Raw genomic sequence first — 7,328 nt, 5'->3', positions numbered from 1 at the left:
CAGCCAGCCTCACGTGTATATGTCCCCACAGCCAGAGCTAGCTCTACGTATGTCCCTTCAGCCAGCCACTTATATGTCCCCCACAGCCAGCCTCACGTGTATATGTCCCCACAGCCAGCCTCACGTGTATATGTCCCCACAGCCAGAGCTAGCTCTACGTATGTCCCTTCAGCCAGCCACTTATATGTCCCCCACAGCCATCCCCACATATTTCCCAACAGCCAGCCTCACGTGTATATGTCCCCACAGCCAGAGCTAGCTCTACGTATGTTCCTACAGCCAGCCACTTATATGTCCCCACAGCCAGAGCTAGCTCTACGTATGTCCCTACAGCCAGCCACTTATATGTCCTCCACAGCCAGCCTCACGTGTATATGTCCCCACAGCCAGAGCTAGCTCTACGTATGTCCCTACAGCCAGCCACTTATATGTCCCCCACAGCCAGCCTCACGTGTATATGTCCCCACAGCCAGAGCTAGCTCTACGTATGTCCCTACAGCCAGCCACTTATATGTCCCCCACAGCCAGCCTCACGTGTATATGTCCCCACAGCCAGAGCTAGCTCTACGTATGTTCCTACAGCCAGCCACTTATATGTCCCCACAGCCAGAGCTAGCTCTACGTATGTCCCTACAGCCAGCCACTTATATGTCCTCCACAGCCAGCCTCACGTGTATATGTCCCCACAGCCAGAGCTAGCTCTACGTATGTCCCTACAGCCAGCCACTTATATGTCCCCCACAGCCAGCCTCACGTGTATATGTCCCCACAGCCAGAGCTAGCTCTACGTATGTCCCTACAGCCAGCCACTTATATGTCCTCCACAGCCAGCCTCACGTGTATATGTCCCCACAGCCAGAGCTAGCTCTACGTATGTCCCTACAGCCAGCCACTTATATGTCCCCCACAGCCAGCCTCACGTGTATATGTCCCCACAGCCAGAGCTAGCTCTACGTATGTCCCTACAGCCAGCCACTTATATGTCCCCCACAGCCAGCCTCACGTGTATATGTCCCCACAGCCAGAGCTAGCTCTACGTATGTCCCTACAGCCAGCCACTTATATGTCCCCCACAGCCAGCCTCACGTGTATATGTCCCCACAGCCAGAGCTAGCTCTACGTATGTCCCTACAGCCAGCCACTTATATGTCCCCCACAGCCATCCCCACATATTTCCCAACAGCCAGCCTCACGTGTATATGTCCCCACAGTCAGCCACGTGTTTACATGTTAAAACTGCCAGATTCACGTGTATATGTCCCCACTAGTGATGATGAGAAAATGTGCTTGGATACTGTGTTCTCCGAGTATCTTGTAGTGCTCATATATTATGCTCGCATCCCTGAGGCTGTATGGTCTATTAGACAGCCTCAACAGTAACAGCCGCAAGTCATGCAGCCGCAGGAATACGAATATATGAGCACTAAAAGATACTAGGATAGCACCTGAGCATGATCGGATAAGACGTTATCCAAGCACATTCACTCATCACTAGACCCCGCAGCCATCCCCACGTGTATATGTCACCATAACCAGTCCCACGTGTGTACAGTACAGACCAAAAGTTTGGACACACCTTCTCATTTAAAGATTTTTCCGTATTTTCATGACTATGAAAATTGTATATTCACACTGAAGGTGTAAGGATTCCGGACTTTCCTGGTGTCTGTTTGCCCTGATCCAAGATGGAGTCTTGGATCTCGCCCTGTCATGGAACTTCCTGTCTGTCCTGATTATTTAAGTCCGGGTCTTGTGTTCACCTGTGCTTGAGTATTTTGTGCTGCTGGCTCCTGAGCATCTGCCTGCTTGCTGGCTAACTCCCTGCTTCTGCTGCTCACTACTCGGTGGTCTGCTTCACCCCATTCAGCTACCTCTCTCCTCTGGAACTGCTGCGACGTGCAGTACACCAGTGGAAGGATCTCCTTTGTGTACAAAACTTTTCCCATTGTTGTGCCTCTTTGCACAACCACACCAGGTGAGCAAGATTGAAGCTGTGCTTTTCTCTCCAAGAAAGATGTACTCATCTACTACGCTTAGATAGCGCTCTCCCTCTTTCTCCTCTCATCCTCTCTTTTCCAGGACGTCATTCACAGGACGCATCATCTGTGAACAATTGGTCTTCTACTAACAAGTACTGTGCGCACGTGTGAACAAGTTTTGCTGGACTTCATCATTTAAGTACTGTGTGCATTCGCACTAATAACCTTATTGGACTTCCTCGTTTAAGTGTCTTATTTGCTTCCACGTTTCCTTGCTGGACTGGTTCACATTAGCGGTCGCGCCCCGCTACTCTGTTTGCTGTGATTTTCTATATAGAGCTGAGGACCTCGTTACAATTGCAGAAATATCTGTTAGTTCTGTTTTTGAGTAAATACATCTTTTGTTGCAACTTTGCTCTCAGACTGGCTTTATCCCATGCTATCAGATTCCGTAGTACCCATATAATTATTACAGAAGGCATCAAAACTATGAATTAACACATGTGGAATCATATACTTGACAAAAAAGTGTGAAACAACTGAAATTATGTCTTATATTCTAGGTTCTTCAAAGTAGCCACCTTTTGCTTTGATGACTGCTTTGCACACTCTTGGCATTCTCTTGATGAGTCTGTGTGTCATCTCCCCTGTATATAGTATGTACCTGTATGTCACATCCTCCTGTATATAGCATATACCTGTGTCATCTCTCCTGTATATAGTATATACCTGTGTCATATCTCCTGTATATAGTATATACCTGTGTGTCATCTCTCCTGTATATAGTATATACCTGTGTGTCATCTCCTCCTGTATATACCTGTGTGTCATCTCCTCCTGAATATAGTATATACCTGTGTCATCTCTCCTGTATATAGTATATACCTGTGTGTAATCTCCTGTATATAGTATATATCTGTGTGTCATCTCCTCCTGTATTAGACCGCGTTCAAACGTTATTTGGTCAGTACTTTTACCTCAGTATTTGTAAGCAAAATTGGCAGCCTGATAAATCTCCAGCCAATAGGAAGCCCTCCCCCCTGGCAGTATATATTAGCTCACACATACACATAATAGACAGGTCATGTGACTGACAGCTGCTGTATTTCCTATATGGTACATTTGTTGCTCTTGTAATTTGTCTGCTTATTAATCAGATTTTTATTTTTGAAGGATAATACCAGACTTTTGTGTGTTTTAGGGCGAGTTTCATGTGTCAAGTTGTGTGTGTTGAGTTGCGTGTGGTGACATGCATGTAACGACTTTTGTGAGATGAGTTTTGTGTGGCGACATGCGTGTAGCAACTTCTTGTGTGTCGAGTTGCATGTGACAGGTTAGTGTAGCAAGTTGTGTGCAGCAAGTTTTGCGCATGGTGAGTTTTGCGCGTGGCGACTTTTATGTGTGGTGCGTTTTGAGTACGTGCAAGTCTTGTGTGAGGCAACTTTTGCATGTCTTGCAACTTTTGTGCATGTGGCAATTTTTCCGCGTGTGCTAGTTTTGAATGTGGCGAGTTTTCCATGAGGTGAGTTTTGCATGTGTGGCGAGTTTTGCGTGAGCCTAGTTTTGCATGTGACGGGTTTTGAGCGGCGACTTTTGTGTTTCGACTTTTATGTGGCGAGGTTGGTGTATGTGTGGTGAAATGTGTGCTGAGGGTGGTATATGTGTTCAAACACGTGGTAGTGTGTTGCGCATTTTGTGTGTGTGTTCATATCCCCGTGTGTGGTGAGTATCCCATGTCGGGGCCCCACCTTTGCAACTGTACGGTATATACTCTTTGGCACCATCGCTCTCATTCTTTAAAGAGACACTGTCACCTGAATTTGGAGGGAACAATCTTCAGCCATGGAGGCGGGGTTTTGGGGTTTTTGATTCACCCTTTCCTTACCCGCTGGCTGCAATATTGGATTGCAGTTCATTCTCTGTCCTCCGTAGTACACGCCTGCACAAGGCAATCTTGCCTTGCGCAGGCGTGTACTATGGAGGACAGAGAATGAATTTCAATCGAATATTGCAGCCAGCGGGTAAGGAAAGGGTGAATCAAAAACCCCAAAACCCCGCCTCCATGGCTGAAGATTGTTCCCTCCAAGTCCAGGTGACAGTGTCCCTTTAAGTCCCCCTTGTTCACATCTGGCAGCTGTCAATTTGCCTCCAACACTTTTCCTTTCACTTTTTCCCCATTATGTAGATGGGGGCAAAATTGTTTGGTGAATTGGAATGCGCGGGGTTGAAATTTCGCTTCACAACATAGCCTATGACGCTCTCGGGGTCCAGACGTGTAACTGTGCAAAATTTTGTGGCAGTAGCTGTGACGGTGCAGATGCCAATCCCGGACATACACACATACATACACACACATTCAGCTTTATATATTACTAGCTGAAGAGCCCGGCGTTGCCTGGGCATAGTAAATATCTGTGGTTAGTTATAGCACGTCACTTCTCTTATTTTCCCATCACGCCTCTCATTTTCCCAATCACATCTCTCATTTTCTCCCTCACACCTCTCATTTTCTCCCTCACTCCTCTCATTCCCGCCTAACACTTGTCAGTTCGACCTCACATCTGTCATTTTCCGATCACTACACTATTTTCCCTCACTCCTCTCATTTTGCACTCACACCTTTTCATTTTCACCTCACACCTCTCATTTTCACCTCAGTATATACATGTTTGTCATTTCCCTTATATATAGTATACACCTGTATGTCATCTCCTGTATATAGTATATACCTGTATGTCATCTCCCCTGTATATAGTATATACCTGCTGTGTGTCATCTCCCCTGTATATAGTATATACCTGTATGTCATCTCCTCCTATATATAGTATATACCTGTATGTCATCTCCTCCTATATATAGTATATACCTGTATGTCATCTCCTTCTATATATAGTATATACCTGTATGTCATCTCCTCCTGTATATAGTATATACCTGTGTCATCTCCCCTGTATATAGTATATATCTGTGTGTCATCTCCTCCTGTATATAGTATATACCTGTATGTCATCTTCTATATATAGCATATACCTGTATGTCATCTCCTCCTGTATATAGTATATACCTGTAGGTAATCTGCTCCTGTATATAGTATATACCTGTGTCATCTCCTCCTGTATATACCTGTATGTCATCTCCTCCTGTATATAGTATGTACCTGTATGTCATCTCCTCCTCTATATAGTATATACCTGTGTCATCTCTCCTGTATATAGTATATATCTGTATGTAATCTCCCCTGTATATAGTATATACCTGTGTGATCTCCTGTATTAGACCTCGTTAACACGTTATTTGCTCAGTATTTTTACCTCAGTATTTGTAAGATAAATTGGCAGCCTGATAAATCCCCAGCCAACAGGAAGCCCCCCCCCGGCAGTATATATTAGCTCACACATGCACATAATAGACAGGTCATGTGACTGACAGCTGCCGTATTTCCTATATGGTACATTTGTTGCTCTTGTAGTTTGTCTGCTTATTAATCAGATTTTTATTGTTGAAGGCTAATACTAGACTTGTGTGTGTTTTAGGGCGAGTTTCGTTTGTCAAGTTGTGTGTGTTGAGTTGTGTGTGGCGACATGCATGTAGCGACTTTTGTGAGATGAGTTTTGTGTGGCAACATGTGTGTAGCAACTTTTTGTGTGTCGAGTTGCATGTGACAGGTTAGTGTAGCAAGTTGTGTGCAGCAAGTTTTGCGCACGGCGAGTTTTGCGCGTGGGGAGTTTTATGTCTGGTGCCTTTTGAGTATGTGCAAGTTTTGTGTGAGGCAACTTTTGCATGTGTTGCAAATTTTGTGCATGTGGCAATTTTTCCGCATGTGCAAGTTTTGCGTGTGGCGAGTTTTACATGAGGTGAGTTTTGCACTTGTGGCGAGTTTTGCGTGAGCCTATTTTTTGCATGTGGCGAGTTTTGCGCGTGGTGAGTTTTGAGCGGCGACTTTTGTGTTTCGACTTTTATGTGGCGAGGTTGGTGTATGTGTGGTGAAATGTGTGCTGAGGGTGGTATATGTGTTCAAGCACGTGGTAGTGTGTGGCGCATTTTGTGTGTGTGTTCATATCCCCGTGTGTGGTGAGTATCCCATGTCGGGGTCCCACCTTAGCAACTGTACGGTATATACTCTTTGGCGCCATCGCTCTCATTCTTTAAGTCCCCCTTGTTCACATCTGGCAGCTGTCAATTTGCGTCCAACACTTTTCCTTTCACTTTTCCCCATTATGTAGATAGGGGAAAAATAGTTTGGTGAATTGGAAAGCGCGGAGTTAAAATTTCACCTCACAACATAGCCTATGACGCTCTCAGGGTCCAGACGTGTGACTGTGCAAAATTTTGTGGCTGTAGCTGCGACGCCTCCAACACTTTTCATTTCACTTTTTCCCCATTATGTAGATAGGGGCAAAATTGTTTGGTGAATTGGAACGCGCGGGGTTAAAATTTCACCTCACAACATAGCCTATGACGCTCTCGGGGTCCAGACGTGTGACTGTGCAAAATTTTGTGGCTGTAGCTGCGACGGTGCAGATGCCAATCCCGGACATACACACATACACATACACACATACACACACACACACATACACACACACACACACACACACATACACACATTCAGCTTTATATAGTAGACTAGCTGAAGAGCCCGGCATTGCCTGGGCATAGTAAATATCTGTGGTTAGTTATAGCACCTCACTTCTCTTATTTTCCCATCACACCTCTCATTTTCCCAATCACATCTTTCATTTTCCCCCTCACTCCTCTCATTCCCCCCTAACACTTGTCATTTCAACCTCACATCTGTCATTTTCTGATCACTCCACTATTTTTTCTCACTTCTCTCATTTTGCACTCACACCTTTTCATTTTCACCTCACACCTCTCATTTTCACCTCATCACCTCAGTATATACATGTTTGTCATCTCCCTTATATACAGTGGGGCAATAAAGTATTTAGTCAGTCAGCAATAGTGCAAGTTCCACCACTTAAAAAGATGAGAGGCGTCTGTAATTTACATCATAGGTAGACCTCAACTATGGGAGACAAACTGAGAAAAAAAAATCCAGAAAATCACATTGTCTGTTTTTTTTAACATTTTATTTGCATATTATGGTGGAAAATAAGTATTTGGTCAGAAACAAAATTTCATCTCAATACTTTGTAATATATCCTTTGTTGGCAATGACAGAGGTCAAACGTTTCTGTAAGTCTTCACAAGGTTGCCACACACTGTTGTTGGTATGTTGGCCCATTCCTCCATGCAGATCTCCTCTAGAGCAGTGATGTTTTTGGCTTTTCGCTTGGCAACACAGACTTTCAACTCCCTCCAAAGGTTTTCTATAGGGTTGAGATC

At 44.8% G+C, this 7,328-nt stretch overlaps 1 long non-coding RNA gene across 1 annotated transcript; it reads left to right on the top strand.

Moving 5' to 3' along the window:
• The first annotated feature begins 1,755 nt into the window (after positions 1-1,755).
• On the top strand, positions 1,756-2,389 carry LOC138658150 (uncharacterized). The gene is made up of 2 exons (XR_011317363.1): positions 1,756-1,975; positions 2,080-2,389. It is a non-coding gene; the product is annotated as an uncharacterized lncRNA (long non-coding RNA).
• The last annotated feature ends 4,939 nt before the right edge of the window (positions 2,390-7,328 follow it).

Source organism: Ranitomeya imitator, chromosome 1 (assembly GCF_032444005.1).
Source record: "Ranitomeya imitator isolate aRanImi1 chromosome 1, aRanImi1.pri, whole genome shotgun sequence".
NCBI lineage: Eukaryota > Metazoa > Chordata > Amphibia > Anura > Dendrobatidae > Ranitomeya > Ranitomeya imitator.
Note: the sequence above shows the minus strand (reverse complement) of the source record. Positions and strands in the feature narration are given on the sequence as shown.